The sequence below is a fragment of the Zonotrichia albicollis genome, chromosome 6 (assembly GCF_047830755.1).
Source record: "Zonotrichia albicollis isolate bZonAlb1 chromosome 6, bZonAlb1.hap1, whole genome shotgun sequence".
NCBI lineage: Eukaryota > Metazoa > Chordata > Aves > Passeriformes > Passerellidae > Zonotrichia > Zonotrichia albicollis.
Window position 1 is genome coordinate 314,378 of NC_133824.1, and position 17,546 is coordinate 331,923.

Genomic DNA, 17,546 nt, shown 5'->3' on the forward strand with positions numbered 1-17,546 from the left:
GCAAGATTTTTCTTTTTTTTTTTTTTTTGAAGTATCCATGCCATGTCCCTCATATCTTCCCCTCTAAGTTGTGTCTTCCTTCTTGACTTTTTCCCCTGCTTTTGTAACATCTGTGAGCTAGACCTTGGCAGCTGCACATCAGTCCTTTCTCTGTACAGCCCTTGTACACAGCTGGGAAAGGAACCCTTTTTCTTCCATTGCCTTCTGCTTCTTCTGCACTGACTTGTGATTTATGGGCGCACAGTGGGCACCCATAAATAAAGCAAATAAAACACCAAATAAATCAAATATACCACCATTGGTAAATCAGTAAATAAGGAGCATTGCTGCTTCATCACCTTGACTGGAGACTGGAGGAGGTTTCCTGAGTCTCAGCAGTGAGTTCAGACCTCTCTGTGGGTGTTAACAGGAAAGAGTTGTGGCACAGGGAGGCATTGGATCAGTAACATTCAAGGCTACCAGGAAGCTGTGACATGAGCTGGCACACATAATAAGGTGACAGCAGCTTTGCCACCTCCATACCCACATTAGCCAGAGCACAGTGTCGCTGTCCCTGCCCTCAGGTTGGTGCTGGTGTGTCCTGTCTGAGTGTTCCAAAAGAGAAAGTAAATAAGCATGTACGGTGGGTCTGTAATACTGATACTGTCTGGTCAAAGAGGCACTGCTGGGAATTGATTTTCAGTCTCCAGCTCTGGCACTGGAGGCTGGAAGAGAACCCTGCCAGGCAGGCAAGTGCAGCCGTGGTTGCCTGTTCAATGCACATCGCTGTTTCCATGCAAAGTGCCACTGAGCAAACACAGCTCTGTGCTGGCAGGGCTTTCTGTTTGCTCTCTCCAGCTGCAGCTTTGCTTTGTCTCTGAGCAGCTTTGCTGAGATTCAATTTAGGGTCCCAAAAATCTTTAACAAAGCTCCAAACTGCAAAGGCAAACAAAAGAGAGAAAAATAAAAAGGTAATGAAACGTAATGAGTAAAATACTGCTCTATGACCACAATAACTTGGGATACTGGGAATTTTGCTTTGACAGAAGCTGCCACAGTGGAAATCACTTCAGAAAAGCACTCCTGCTCTCCAGTGTTTCATCTGTGGTGTGTGGGTGAGAGATTCAGCATCCCTCTGCATCCAAGGCCTGCTATTCCAGCCAAGTCAGGCAGGGAGCCTTGCAGGGCCTGCGAGATTTCTGCAGCAGCTGAAAGGGATACTGTGTGACACAACACCCTTTATCTGGGGAGCGGCTCTATTGCCTATTTAATACACTCCCAGAGCAGAAAACGTGAGTCAAGAATTTACCCTGAGATTTAGGCTGAGCACTGCAGTGCTAAACAATAGAGAGTTCCCTATTAGTGTTAGGTTTTAATGAGCAAGCCTAAACTGAGGAATGCTTTAACTCTCTGTGTAACCAACCTCATGGTTTAAGGTCCTGAATACATTTTTACCTTATCAAAAACATGTTTTGATAAGGTCATGTTTTGTAAATTTTCTTTGCAGCCATAAGCATCTCTTCTTTTAAAGGAATTTCTTTGAGTCAATGAAGATTAGGCATTCTCTTCTACCTATTGCCTGAGAATGTGCCCTGTTTGGTTACAGGTCTTATAATTCAGAACTGGAAAAGCAAAGTTTTCACACATTTCTCTTTCATGCTCAAAACTGTGGTTTGTGGGCCTGTGCAGCCCTGCCAATATTGCCTTGCTCCCCATCTGCTTCTGTCTCCATGTTTCCTGTAGGGAAGTTAGCTCTTGGAGGAATTTAACCTTAACAGTCTAAAGGATTTGTCCTGACATGCAATAGCATTTTCCAAACAGAGTGTGTATGGGTAGACCTCATCCACTTTGAGTTTAAAAAGCAAAATAAACCTTAAAAGCACAGCTTCCCTGGTTGTTCAGTCTCTCCCTGGTGGCTCTTGCAGTATCAGGTTTTTCACGTAGTCCATCATGGTCTCTCCCGCCTTCATCTCACAATCTTTTAGTTGTTTCTAAAACAACTGTGAGGCTTATCATTCCCTTCAATATCTTTGTTCTTATCAATCAGGGCTATGAAACTGCCTATTGCCTTTTCAGGTTTCTAGGGAAACACCTCCTCCTTTAACTTCTTTTCTAATCCAACTTGTTGGCAGATTTGTCCTTTAGATGCAGAGGGAGAGGCACAGACTACAGACATAAAAATTCTGATTTCTCTTGTTTCCATAGGCATTGCCAGATGTGATTGTGGAGCAGCAAAATCCAGCACAAGCCCCTGCTCAGTGCTTCTGTAAGCAGGCAGCATTGATCGTTGTAATACAAACCAGAGTTAAGCTGCACAGCAAGATCCCTTCCTTCTGCTGCTTTAACCCTTCCATGTTAAGGCTGCTTTGAGAAGGTTTGACTCTGTAATGCTTAAAAAGACTGAAAAACAAAGCTGACAGCCAGTGCTGGATATCAGCTCTGCCCCAGAAGCTGGGGGGACACGTAAGCCATGGATGCTGACTGTCAGCCCGTTCGTTTCTGGTGCCTTTCCAGCCCTGGCGGTGACTCCTGCTCGCACAAATCCCTCCCAGGGCTCTGCCGGCTGCCCCAGCAACGCGGGCTCCCCGCTAGATGTCAGCGTCCCTCCTGCAAATCACCGCGGGTTAATTACAAGCCTCTAATGAGGCTCCCTCATTTAGCCAGGCTTCCAGCGGGCTGCTGGGGATGCTCCTGGAGCACACACCAAAACGCTTCTGGAATCATTGGGAGGATCTGTCCGCCCATGGGAGCCCACCCCAGTGCCTGGCACTGCCCTCCCAACAGCCACTCTGGGCACCGGAGGTGTTTAATTGCATTTTTTCTGCCAGAAATATTTATAATTAAACCTATTTATAGAAATGTATTAATTTCTAAATTAATTATAAATGTGTTTATAATTTTATATATAAATCTATTTTAGATATACATATATATTCATACACATATAAAATATATTTATATATACATATATATTTTATATGTATTTATATATATAATAGGCATATATAATAATATATAAAATATATATTTTATATATTATATATGTATTTAAATATAAAATAGATTTATATAATATTAATATATAAATACATATTTTTATACTATATATATTAATTTATAAAATAGATATATATAAAATATATAAAACATATTTATTTATATATTTATATATACATATATATTTTAATATGTATTTATATATATGTATATATAATAATATATATATAAAATATTTTTTATATATTATATATGCATTTATATATAAAATAGATATATATATAATATATAAAATATATTTATTTCTATATTTATATATACATATATACTTTAATATGTATTTATATATATAATAGGTATATATAATAATATATATAAAAATATATTTTATATATTATATATGTATTTAAATATAAAATAGATATATATTATATTAATATATAAATATATTTTATATACTATATATGTATTTATGTATAAATAGATATATAATAATATATATTTATTAATCTATTTATATATACATATATGTTTACAATATAAATATATTTATACATATATTGATATTTATCATTTTAAAATTATAATTTATAATTTTTTTATAATTACATATTACCTGCAGCTGCTCTGCCAGGTCCAAGGGTTCAACAGCCAGTGCTGAGTTCTGGATCTGACAAGAGCCTGGTCTGCTGGGGCTGAAAGAGTATTTCTGTTTCCACTTTATTTGGTTGCCTGCCTAAGGACAGCTCAAGAAGCTAATTGACTGCTGAAAAAATAAGAAAGCTTGTTTTCTTCCTCTTGGAAGATAGCTGAGGATGAGAGCTGGCACTTCTTGAAATCCAGAAAAAAATCCCCCAAATCTAATTACAGGAAAAGCTCCTTTGTTTAATGAATCAGTTAGCTTTATTTTTTTTTAAGTGTAAGTTATGTGTAATTTCCTGTATGTATTCAGTTACTTTGTAGAGTAAAATTAAATTTTAAAGCACTCATATACTCATTTTTAATTGCAACCCAACATGACCTAAGAGAAAAATAATAATGCTAAAAAAGAAGCATTATACACCATTTCTAATAGTTTTATTAAAATATAATTAGGAATCTGAATAAATATATATAAGATACAGACTCATTGGAATAAGTAAAAGCCACAGGTGCCTTCCTGGTTAGTCACATCTAATTAACTCTGACAGCCTCTAAATTTAATCTTCCTTTAAAAATTGAAATGACTGTGGAGAACCATTGCAAAAAGAAACTTAAAATAGCAGAGAGATATTTTAAATTAAGATTTCCTGATTGTTGAACTTTGTCAAATTCATCACTTCAGTCTATCCCTGAAATGTACAGTTAATCACCTCCTCTAAATACAAAGTACAGGAGGTGATTTCCCTTCTGCAGCTACATCTCTGGATTCAGCTTTTTCATTACATTGTAATTACAATGGATCTTCAAAGTTGTCATGAAAATAAAGGATTAGCAGAACTGAAAATGAAAGTTTAATGGCACAGACCAAACATCAGCTATGAGCAACTTCAGCTCTGGCCTCTTACCCCGATCCCATTTCATTTTTGGACTTGTCTGAGGTGAATAAAGAGCACAGAGCAAAATTATGCAGTGAACTTTGTTCTTGAAACAGCATGGGGTAATACTTTGAGCTTGAGAGGGATTGACATTTTGGTTTAGTCCATGGTGGCAGTGGAATAACAGCACTTTTGTGTCACACAGGCCTTTCTGTGGAGCTCATCAGGCCCTTGGAGATGAATTGTTCCATTGCTCCAGCAAGCACACTCACTCCCACACCCAGCTTACCTCCCCGTGCCCTAGCAAGAGCTGAGCTTTGTCCTAAAAGTTGTGTTCTTTTATAGAAATGCAGTCTGCTCATGCACATATGCCTGCAGCTTGGTTTGTATGGCCTGGAGAGACCTTGACCCGGCTTTTTGTTGGGGTTGGTGAAACATCTGGAGGCAGACTGGGACAGCTCACTGCACATCTGCTGAGGAGCAGCTGCTCCTGCTGAAAAGTGACACTGGAGGGTGGCTTTGGGGAACAGCTGCAAGGTGACACTGGAGGGTGGCTTTGGGGAGCAGCTTTGTGCATCACACACCGGCACATCCCGTTCCCCCATCCCTCGCTCTGGTGCTCCCAGCCCAGCCTGAAGCTGTTTTTATGTCTTGAAATGAGCTGTTGGTTGGTTCAGGTCCCTGAAGGACAGGGTGGCTGCATGGTCAGCAGGTGCCAGGGCCAGCACCACAGTCCTGCCCAGCCAGAGTATGGTGGGGAGGGGACCAGGGACAGAGCACACACCTCAGGGGCTGGGGACAGGGGAGTGGGCTCAGACATATCACAAAATCACATGATTAAGATTACTCCCTTTGCATTGTATCTACTGCTGACATGTCCACAGGATGCATTTGTTCAGTAAGCTGATCTAACTGATCAGGAAGTGCCTCCATGGAAGAGGAGAAAGGAATAGAATGTCTCACTTGGGAGGGACCTACAATGAACATCTCATCCAACTGCCTGACCAAAAGTTACAGTGTGACAATGGTCACAACAGTTCTTAGATGACAGAAGAGATGAGAATATTGACTCTATGTTCAGAAAGTTTGATTTATTATTTTATGATATATATATTACATTATAACTATACTAAAAAGAATAGAAGGAAAAGTTTCCTCTCAGAAGGAGAAGAGAAGAGAAGAGAAGAGAAGAGAAGAGAAGAGAAGAGAAGAGAAGAGAAGAGAAGAGAAGAGAAGAGAAGAAGCTCTCTCGGACTCTGTCCGAGATAACTCGGCCTTGATTGGCCCTTAATTATAAACATCTAAGATGGGCCAATCAAAAATCCACTTGGTGCATTCTAAAGCAGCAGACAACTATTGTTTACATTTTGTCTCTGAAGCCCCAACTTTTCAGAAGGGAGAAAAATCTCAAGAAAAGAGTTTTCACAAAAGATGTCTGGGACAGTTAGAGCTTGTTATTAATGGCATTGCCCAAATGCCTCTTGGACACTGTTAGGCTGGGGGCATTGACAGCCTCTCTAGGAAGCCCATTCCAGTGTTTGACCACACTCACTGTAAAGAAAGGCTTCCAAGCAGCTTTCTGTTGGATCTGCTGGCTGAGCTGGCTCACTCTGGTGACCTCTCATCGCTAGACCTGGAAGGAGAGAGCACAGCTGAGGCAGCTCAGGATGGGATCACCCTACTGTGACAGCCCCACTTAGATCAGCTCAAACAAACACTGGCTCATGCTCACCCATGGGGGCAGAGTTTCCAGAAGCTGCAGCCTGTGCCCTGCCTGCTCTCCTCTTCCCTGATCCATCAACCATGGCTCTCCACGCTGGCTCCAGCCAGCCCATGTAGGGGGATATAATATAAGAAAATAAAGGTAGTATAGAAAGTAATCTTACCCCCTAAAGAGTTGCAGCTGGGTTAATTATTAAAGATTAGGAGCAGGTCTGATTTTAACAGGCCACACCTGTAGCCAACATGAAGAGTGTTATAAAAGAGTAGATTGGTTGATTGAGGGGAGTTGGAGTCAGTTGCCTGCTGTAAGGACAAGGACGAATCAGTGCCTAGAGGAGCTGCCTACAGAAACAATCAAGGAGGTATGAAGCTCTAGCAATATGGACCCCTTGCACTATAATGACAACAAGCCCACTGATAACCTATTACACACCTTTTTCCAGACTGCCTTGCAGCTTCTATCAGCTCATTGGAGCTGGGATTTATGCTTCCCACAAGTGCCAGTCTGATGCAGAGGAGATGGGAAGGCCACCTGGTTGGAGGTGGTGGGGAAAGGACAGAAATGCATCTTGGAGCAGCAGCTTGGCCCTGCATCAGCCCCTCCACCTGAGCCCTGGCCCTGCCAGGACTTCATTGCTCTTCACACCCACATTTCCTCCCTCTTTGACCTTGTCCTCATCTGCATGAGCATCAGCTCTGCCAGGGACTCCTCAGCTGCAGCCTCCCTCCAGATGCTCACCAGACCCCAAGGAGGCTCAAGCACCAGTTTGAGCAGCTTAGGATAGAACAGGTCCAAGCTCTGTCTGTCTCCACCAGAAATGAGGTCCTGCACAACAACTGCATTACCTCTGACACCTCCAGGGCCATGCACAGGCTCTCTTACCCTTTTTCTGCTGGTGGCAGTGATATATCTCTTTGCCACAGGAGACTCCTGGATTTAGGCATTGCAAACCCTAAAAATAACAAATCCTGGAAGAATTGCCATCGTCACAAAATTTCCACCATGTCTTGGTGTTCTCCTTTGACCTTGCTTTTTCAAATGCAAGCTGTATATGATACATGATAATGTATTACATCAGGCTATGTATCAGTAGATATTCTCCAGAAGTTTAAATTTGGAAAAAGCTTTTAGCTTATTTCTGCAGAATAAAAGCTAGGGATTCATTGTATGGCACAGGGGAGATGTCCAGTATCTTTGAATGCTGCATGTCCAGCACCTTCTTCTGGTGCCCAAAGCTGGCAGGGTAGCTCAGCAGCCCCTGTCTCTAGTGTATACCTGAGCAAGATCTGGGACTTGCACAGAACAAGCCCATATCAGGAGCAATTTAGGAGTGATAATGAAAGGAGAAGTCCTGATTGGCAGAGGGAACAAGGGGCTATTTCTGCCCTCTGAGGCTGAGCCCAAATCCAGCTGTAGGAGGTGTGACCAGCTGTCTCTGAGGCTTGTCTGTGACAGGCTTGTCTCCAGCCCTAATCTGGGTGATTTCACCCTAACATGGGGTGCAACACCCCTAGGATGGGGATGGAGGATTGCAAGGCTGTGGGGAGGTGTGGGGGTCATGGGGTCCCACCTGTGGGGCCCTGCAGGGTCTGGGGGATGAAATCACAGCAATGCTGCACCAATCCTGGTGATTTAACCCCAGCTTTGTGCTGGCATGGGCTCTTCCTGTGGTCATTTCCTTCCCTTTCCTTGACATGGGAGAGTGACTGCTGATATTTGGGCTACACACAAAATAATATGAGGGTGGATTTTTTGTCCTGCAAATTCAATCAAGGTGTTGCTCTGGGGTCAGAAGATGAACAAGCAAACCTGTGGCTGGGACTAACACTGGTTGCTGCCTGCATGGAAAGGGATTGATGGAACACATGCTCCTGTGGAGCAGAAGATTCCCCTGACAGTGCCTGACACCAGGGCCTCGGGGGCCAAAAATAGCTGGGTCTGTCACAGGAGGATGACACCCTGGGAGGCTGAGGCCACACCTCGAGGGACACTGTGTCACAGGGTCAGAAACTCGAGTGCCTCATTTAGCATGCATTTCCCTGGGTTTCAGGAAAACTGCCTGTAAATAAATATCAGGTTGTTTGCTTAGGAGAAGAGGACTCAGTTAAAAACCTGCTGTGTTGTGCATGAGCATTTGGGCGTTCAGGGTCCTCACGGTGGGGTAAGGGAGAGGATGTGTCCACTAACACTCTTTAAAATAGACCAGTGTGCAAATGACAGAGCAATTCATGGACTCCAGGCAATGCAGGACAGTGAACGTCTCTCAAAACATGGGATCTGTCCCCACACGAGTTATAACAGATGACAGTTTACTAAATATATCTGCCATGCCAAAACAAACAGCACTGCATTCCAAAGCAAGAGGTCACTGCAGTCTGCCTTCACAGGCCACTTCTCCTTCTGATCTGCAAGAGACTTTGAGCAGGAGCACTGAAAGATGAAGCAGAGAGTCTGAGTGTGTGTGTGTGAGGGTTTGCCAGGGAGATGGATTCCCATTTTGGCAAATGCCATCAGTTGTGCTTTCAAGGGTCACTGTAGTATCTCATTAAAGTCCCTACCTATCCCCTGTGACCAAAATAGTCTCAGTCACCCAGAAAATCTTACACAACAGCAACTTGACACAGATAAGGACTGAATGAATGACTTTCCAGCTAGAGATAAATTCGATAAATGTTGAAGGTAATGAAAAATTAATTGTATCTCCTGCCCTGCAGAACAATTTAAATATCATCTGCTTTTCAGGCTTGTGCATAAATATGCATAATTCTGCATCTTTAATTGAAATAAGTATTCAGCTCAGCTGTTTTTCTGCTGACAGCTCAATGGAGTTACTCTGTTAGTGATCATTACAATTATTTAGTGGCACTGAGATCTTGCTAAGAGGTCTGAGCCATCCTCTGAGACTATAGAAACCTGGAACCAAAATATATGCCCAGCCCAAGAGCTGAAATACAATAATAAATTCTGTAGTAAAGAAAACCCTTTTGTATGAAAATATCAGCCCAAGGGAGTGAGGAACTCACAGCAAACTAAATTTTTTAGAAACCATAAATATGATTACCTCATTTCTCCTTGCAAATCTCAGCCAACTGAGTCATCAGTGAAGAAATAATCATTTTAGTGGGATTCCTACGTGGCCCCCTGCACAGCTCTCATCCCAAGTGGAGCAGTACATGGAGCAGGGCAGTGTTCGGGCAGGCTGATGTTTGCCTGAGCTTTAATCCCCTAGAAGACAAAATCCTGAACTTGAATGCATGGAAAATTGCTGTTGATAATCTTATTTTGAGTAAAAAAAATTATGTACTTCAACCAGCATCTGGCAAGGTACAGGCCTTTAGCTTCTGCCTTAGGAAAACCCTTGTCTGCATTTGCACTTCTCTGGCTGGTAAAGTTTCTGGAATTACATTTTTTTCCCTTTAAAATTCTGAAGACACAGTAGCAGCCTGAATTCCCCTTTTCTGTGTTATGTATCTCTGCACAGTGGCAGCAGGGCAAGAGGCATTTCATAGGCCATAAAACCAGAATGGGCTTAATCCTCTTCTCACAGTAGATTTACATTTGTGTGACTGTTAGTAAAGTTGGCAGTAAAGATGTTGACAGAGCTGAGGGCTGGCTGGGGCCCAAGGGCACTGATTTTTAAAGGTGGCAACTGGGATTACTAAATCCTGCTTCCAAAGAAGCCTTAGCCCCACTTCCTACCCTTGAGAGCTTTTTTGTTCTCCACTGAATCGTGGTTGAAAATGGGCTGCAGCCACCCAAGATATGTCAGAGTTGCAGGGGAAGCAGAGGCAAAGCAAAGGGCTGCTGCTGAGAGCTGCTCAAGGGAGCTTTGCCTGACCATGGAGGGGTCAGAGGGATGCCTCATCCACTATTTCCATGTCCTGATGTAGTTTGTGCAGTCCTCAGCCCAGCTGCGTCCTAGAACTATCAATAGAGCTACCGAGGAAGGTTTTTTCCTCTTCATTTCCTTTCCATTCTTGGAGAAGGAAAGGAAAGGGAAAGGAAAAGGAAAGGGAAAGGAAAGGGGATTAAAACACTGCTCAAAGTGAAATTAGTGCAGGTCATGTCTGAGCCTCAGTGAAAGTGCTTCAGGGGTGAGAGGAGGCCAGCAAGAGGAAAATGCCCAAGCCCTTGCTTGCCTTCTGCTGCTCAGTTTGGTTTTACAAGCACCTGAGCTTGCAGCTGCTGTTGGAGCTCTTCTACAAAGCTGCTTGTCCAGCTGCTGTTATTTCCTTATCCGTGCTGTGGGTTCCAGAATCCAGACCTGGCATTTGACCACTACACTGTGTTTCTCAAGCTTCTGCTGTGGTCAGTGTTTCTTGGCAGGTTTCTCTCACACGACTTCTGAGAAATACAGCCAAAAGTGAGATGCCAAGCTGCTGGTGAGACACAGAGTGTGTGGGAGGCACCAGCCAGCCTTGGAGCACAGGGCAAAGCTGACAAGACTGGTGTGGTCTGGACTGCAGGGTCATCACAGTGCTCTTATAAACACAAGGGCTGCAGCTGTGACAGTCCAAGGACAGAAGGGATATTATTTTTTGTTGGACTGACTAATGTAAGTGAAAAAAGTGGATAAATGTTTGGGTTTAAGATAAAGGGATTCTGAGTCCAAAACCTTGCCTGGATTTACTGATAAGGTTGGGTCAAGGTCTTGTGGGCTCCTAAAAGTCTGTAAAAGCTTGACCTGATCTTATCAGGAGTCCAACAGACTCCTAAAACACAGTCTCCCAAGCCCACTAAGTCAATCAGGAATGCAAGGTTTCAAGTGGGATCCATAAAGGCACTTCAGTACCTGAAGCAGGACTTAGGTCAGAGGTAAATACCCTCAGTAAATACCTGTGTCTTGGTATGAAAAGACATGTGTCTGCTAAGGAAGGCAGAAGCCTCCATTGAAACGGAAAATGTAATGCCCCTCCCTCCAAATTATTATAATTTTGAAATTAAGGGGCTCTCAGGCAAAGATATGGGAATAGCAGTTCTTTACTAGGAAAATAAAAATTAAAATAAAAATGCAGTAATACAAAAAAAAAATACTGCCAGAGTCAGAATACACCTGACACCCTGTGGGTCAGGGTGGTGACAGCAGTCCCATTCCATGGTGGCTGCAGCCCTCCTGCAGTGCCAGGTGTGGTTCTGTAGAAGGGTGGAGTTTTCCTCTGAAGGTCCTTGGTGGTGTTGATGGGCCTGGTCTTCCTCTAGATATCTAGTAGAAACCAGCTCTCCTGGTGTTCCAAATCTCAAATTTTATCAAGGTAGGAAGGCTTGGCTCCTCCCCCTGGGCAGACCATCTCCCAGTGGGATGATGTAATTTTATCAGTGACACTCAATGGCGCATTAACAGAAGAGATCTCCTGTAGGGTGAATGGGTCCTGGGAGAGATAAAGCAAACTGGCCTACCTGCTTTTAACAGCTCGTCCATTATCAGAGGATATCCCCCCTGGAGTTATGAGGGATGAGTCATGGAAGAGATAAAGAACACTGCTTCACCTGGTTTCAACACATGGTGATAGAATACATCCTCCTGGTTACATCTTGCATTGCAACCTAAGACAACCTGCAATCCAAAAACCCTGCTAAGATGGAACTGAGGGTTAGGGATGATCACATTTTAATTTTCAGGGTGAAACCTGAAGTTCTATTTCTTTGTGTAACAAACCCTCCTCACCTGTAACTGAGGAGCTGGTGCACTTTGGAAGGTGGGAAAACAGAGTGGAAACCTTTATTCATGCACCATGCCTATGTTAAAAATGGAGCAAAATGAGCCCTGCACAGTTCAGATGGCAGATGCCTGTCCTCAGGAGACTAACCTGGGATGTGCCTCTGTATCAGCAGAATCCAGTGCCTTAGCTCTGAAAAATTTGGGAGCCCACACCAGCACTTTCACTTTAAGACAGTGAACACCTCCCTAATGCAATCCTGTATAGGAAGATGTAAGTGCATGGTTCTGGCTCCTGGATGCTGCCATAAAGTTCAGGTACTAAGCTCAAAGTGTAGAAGTCTTCAGTTCATCCTGTTTTAGCCACAGGAACCACAATAAACAGGCAAAATCAAGGCAAAAAAAGGAACTAAAGACAATATGAGGATTTCTTCTTTGAGAAGCTAGTAGATTTGCTAATTATGGACCTGTTCCAGGAGATTTCCTACAGATTTGCTGCGACTTAAGTGTTATTAACCTGTTTTTATCTTTTGGAACTGTGCTCCTCTGTCCTAAAATTAGCTGGTGACCTAACAGAGCATTTAGGCATGGGCACCTTTAACCATCCAAGTGTTTCCACTGACTTCAGCAGAAGCAGCCGGGCGCTGGAGGCAGCGTCGGCGCCCCGCGATCGGCTGGAGCCGTCTTACATGCCAGGGACAGTGTCATACACAGAGCTTAGATCACATGGGAGGGGAACAGGGAGCATTTCTAATATGATTACTGTCAGATTTCCTTTTATGTTTTCCAGAGGAAAATAGTATGCAAATGTGGCACGTGCTTGCGTGGATTCAACCTTCCTCTCCTCTTTTTTGATCTCTCTAATTCTGACAAACAAGCTGGCTGTGACTGCTGAAGGGAAACTCTCTCTCCCCAAGGTGTTGGGCCACGGGCATTTTTGGAGGGGCACAGTGGGTTTAGGCAGAGCCCTGTTTTACTGCTTCTGGCTACACTTTCCCACTCCAGCACTCTTCCTCCAGTTGCACCTCAGTGGAGACAAGGTGAATTGTGTCTGGGAACTGAGCCAGGGTAAAAATAACTGAGGAGGGGAGGGTGCTGCTTTTTTTATGCAGTTTCCTGGTCTGTTTGACAACACAACAGCACAAAGAGCTGCACCAGCACAACAGAGGGAGCATAACCTGACTGGTCCATCAAATCGCTGCCACCAGAAATGGTGCCTGCAAAACTGCAGCCGTGTTTCCTTGGTGTTGCTCCACCAGCAGAGTGGAAGGTCCTTTGGAAAATCCAAAGGTGAGTTTCTACTCTTACCCCTTCTTCCCCTTTCCCATTTGTCTCTCCTGCAAGGGATGGGGTGATGTCATGGTTTGAGCCTGGCACAGAGCCAGTGCCCCCCATGAAAATGCCCTCACCCTGGTGTCTGCTGTGAGATGTGACCAGGAATAAGCAAAACAGGCTTTAGCTTAAACATAAAGAACACTTTATTACCTAAACTACAGGAAAATAGGGAAAAACTATAAGGAAAAGAAAAAAAATTGTAAACCTTACAAAAAACCACTTTCCTCCTCCCCACTACCTGACTTTCTCAATCCGATACATTCTCCCAAATCACCAACTGCCCAGCCTGGCACCACACTTTAGTATACTCAAACTGCAGTTCATGAAGAGGAAAGGAGTCCTTCTTGTTCCATAGGCTTCCCTGGAAACACACTGAAACCTCGTGTGCTTCCCTGTCACTTCGGCACCGCCCGGAAAAAAGTCCTTTTGCCGCTTGTGACATCTTCCTTCCATGCCCAGTGCTCTCACCACTGTGCATGGATCAGAGCTGCTTTTAGGGTTGTCTTTCAAGGATGCCTTGTCTCACTCCAAAAAGGCACAGTCTCTGCTTTGGGACATCTGTCCCCCCCATATTTTTCCAACCCCCTGGGGCCGGGGGGTCCTCACGATGAACCCTCCTGGTTCTGAGCCACTGCCTCCCCCTAAATGCAGTCTGTGTCACAGGAACAACTGAGTCCATGGCCACAAGAAAAGTCCAGCCAAAAGGCCACTCCAAATCATCTCTCCCCATTCAATCATCTCCACGTTCTTCGGGCCAGGTCCTTGTCTCATCTCATCTCATCTCATCTCATCTCTTATCTCCCTTCTTATTCAGCTTCGAGGAGGATTAGCATTTTTGCAAGGCCCCAATCATGAAAGAAAGGGGTTAAAACTTTCAGTCTCTGTCTGTCCCGGAGCTGCGGCACTCCCACACACGCTGCCCACACGCTGCCGCTCCGGCCGGGCACTCTTCCCCCCCTTCTCCTCCTGGGCCGGCTGCTATCACATTCGGTGTCGCCGGCTCTCTCTCTCTCTCTCTCTCTCTCTCTCTCTCTCTCTCTCTCTCTCTCTCCTGGGGGGGGATGGCTGCCCGAGGGCTGACTCTTGGGATCTTCCACCCTTCCATCCTCGAGGGCCTCCTCACCTCCCATCTCTGTCCAGGCCCAGGGCCTACCACGTGGCTGCCCCTCCCCCGCCCAGCAGCAGCGGCTGGACGGGGGGGGAGATCTGACCTCTTCGCTTCGACGTCCCAAGAGAACCTCCCAGGGGCAGAGCCCCCCTTTTTAACCCCTGTGTATTCTCGGAGGTGTGTCCAAACCCCACTGGCTACACCAGGTGCCAGTCTCAAACTCAGAACATTCATTGGTTTGACCACAGCTTCCCAGAATTCCCACTTCTTCCTGGTCAAACCACCACAGGTGAGCAGAGAGCAGCTGGGCACAGAGGCTGATGTTTCTGGCACAGTGCTGATCCCTTGTTTTCTTGCTTAATGTCCCGCTCCCAGCTCCAGCTTCTGCTGTGCATTCCTGTCCCTGTGCTAGATCCTGCTGCCCCCTCTGTTGTGCTGACATACCTCTTTGTGTGCCCACACCACAATCAAACCCTGGGAGCAATCCAGATCAAAACAAAGTATTCTTCTTCAGGGCTAACTTTCATCTGGTTCCCAGCTCTGGCATGTACACACTGGGGTTGCACACAGGGGAAAGAGGAGGGTCACTAAGCCAAAGGTTTCTCCTGGCAGACTGCAGAGCAAACATGGAGTATCCAAACAAAATTAGTTGACACAGCCATCACAATCATTCAGAGCGAACACTTTATCCAGACTGGGGCTGGGATTTGGGGACATTTGATCTTCCTCCAATGCTGGAATCTAGACATGCAAATTCTGCATTATGGAAGGAATATCCTACCATGAAGCTCATGCTGTTGATCCCTGTGGGACCTATGGACCAACCTTCCAATTATGATTGGAAATGAGTTCTGAGATCATTGAGTCCAACTGTTAACACAGCACCATGACATTTACCACTAAACCAAGTCCCCAGGTGCCACATCCACACCTCTTTTGAACACTTCAGGGGTGGAGATTCCACCACTTCCCTGGGCATCCTGTTCCAATGCCTCACAACCCTTTCAGTACAGAAATATTTCCTAATATCCAATGTAAACTTTCCCTGGTAAACTCCAGGTGGTTTCCTTTTGTCCCATTCCTTGTTCACTGTGAGCAGAGCCTGATCCCCATCTGGCTACAGCCTCCTGCCAGAGAGCTGTAGAGAGTGGTAAGGCCTCCTGAGTCTCCTTTTCTCAAGGCTAAACACCCCCAGATCCCTCAGCTGCTCCTCATTAGACTTGTGCTCCAGCCCCTCAATGTCTGCCATGTAGTGAGGCGCCCAAACCTGAACCCAGGACCTGAGGTGTGGCCTCACCAGTGCCCAGCACAGGGGACAATCCCTGCCTGGATGCCTTGTACAAGAAACATTCAGATCTGTGGCTGGGCCATTCTCGGTGGTGTGGGGAGGTGGTGAGGCAAGTATCACTGCTGAACTGATCCATCACTGCTGAACTGATCAAACCCTCTTTCAGGAGGGAATTTCATGGGAATTGTGAGGGCTCCTCATCCCCACTGCAGCTATATTCATCACTGCCTGACAGTGCTGCTCGGTAGGGCTTTTCCCCAGTGCCCTGTGCATCCATCCAGAGAGCTCATTTTGGACAGCCACAGACAGCAGGCAAGAGCCCTGCCCTCACAGCTTCCAGACCTTCACCTTCCACAGAGCCTGTCTGTGTCAGCCACTTGCTATCCTTGCTGGCAGCACCCATGTACCTGTCAAAGCAGCTACAGTCTGAGCACAGGGCCTTAGCAGCTCCTAGCTGGAAGGCTGTGTGGAAAAAGAGATGAAAGCTTATTTTCAGTGTCAGTCCAAGTAATCAACAGCCTAAAGATTTGGATACAAAGTAGGCATATGACTTAATTCTACCTTTGTGTTTCACACTTTTTTCATGGAATTACTGTTTAATTGCTCATGTTAAACCTGTCCAACAATACCATTTTGTGTTACCAACACTGTCGTATCTTCAAAGTGCTTTACAAGCAAGTTATGAAATGTGCAATTTGAGTGAAAACAAGCACCTTGGGCTGGGACCTGTGCTGTGTTTGACACAGCCTGGCATGCCTGCAGTGCTGGGTATGCTGGGATGAGGAGCCCTATGATTCATGGTAGGGTGAAGTCAGTAAGAAGAACTTGGAGAGATAATGTAGGATGGCGTTCTCCAAGGCATAAATGATCAAGGATCCATGAGATTTTTTCTGGTGAATTTCACAGCATGCACAAGAACCTCAAGTGATGAACAGGGGACTTGAAATAACTCTTCAAGTATTGCAGCTTGGGTTTGATATTGCATCTTCTCTCCTTCCTCTAGCATAAGAAAACTGACAGTCAAAAGTCATAAATCAGTCAGAAATGTTTGTTTCACTTTGAGGATATGCATTACAGTAGCCATAACACAGGAATTAGGAAACCACAGCACAGCCCAAAGGCCTTTGCCTTCAGCTGTGCCCATGGAGCACCAGATAGCTGTGTCACTATACAAACAGTAATTAATCCTCAATAAAACAAGTAAAAAAAGTACACAAAGAACTGTCACGGGTTAGTTTGTTGCCAGGACGGCAACAAAGCATGAATTGGACCAGGTGTTTGCCAAGGCAGGGCAGTCAAGTAGTAGCCAGCTTTGATTGTTGCCTCTGCAAGTCAGTGCTTCTCAGGCTTCAGCTGAAATGACACTGAAAGGTGCAGGATTCGCTTTTGGCTGGAAAAGAAAAAATTTCCTCGCAGAAAATCAAGGCTCCAAATCTTGCAGAATTTCTTTAGGCAGACCTGTGGGTATAAAGAGAAGCTTGAGTAAGCAGGTACATTTGGCTTTGTAGCCTTCAAATACAGGACCTCACTCGCTTCTCTCTTTTAAGGTGGTTGATGTTTTACCAGCACAGATTGAGGAGAAGCTCAATGTATTGACACTGGCAGAAAGTGGCTTTTGGAAAGTTACATTTCCTTTGAATAGCTGGCTGACCTCTCCGTGTGTAAAGCACAGCTTAATCCCAATATTTGTATCTTCTCACTTTGGAGGTCTACAGCCAAAAGATATCCAGTATCAAATAGAACAAATCTAAGGAATTCCTTCCTTTTCCTCCTCCACAAGCCCTCCTCTGAGTTCTAAAAAAAGACCCCCAACTCATGTTTACATAACTGGCCTGCATCTGCCTTCCAGAGTTCTGGCGGGGCATGGCCAGATGACGCTGTCCCTAAACTCGAGGAAAGTCTGAACCTGGAAGAGAGGGGTAGATAGGTCATACCTGGGGTCT

General features: G+C 44.8%; 1 protein-coding gene across 1 annotated transcript in view; it reads left to right on the top strand.

Moving 5' to 3' along the window:
• Nucleotides 1-13,025: 13,025 nt before the first annotated feature.
• LOC102072960 (nesprin-2) overlaps nucleotides 13,026-17,546 on the top strand; it is a 181,891-nt gene continuing 177,370 nt past the window's right edge. The window contains exon 1 of the mRNA XM_074542222.1: nucleotides 13,026-13,162. The gene's annotated coding sequence lies outside the window, so the exon portion shown is untranslated. The remainder of the gene's footprint in view (nucleotides 13,163-17,546) is intronic.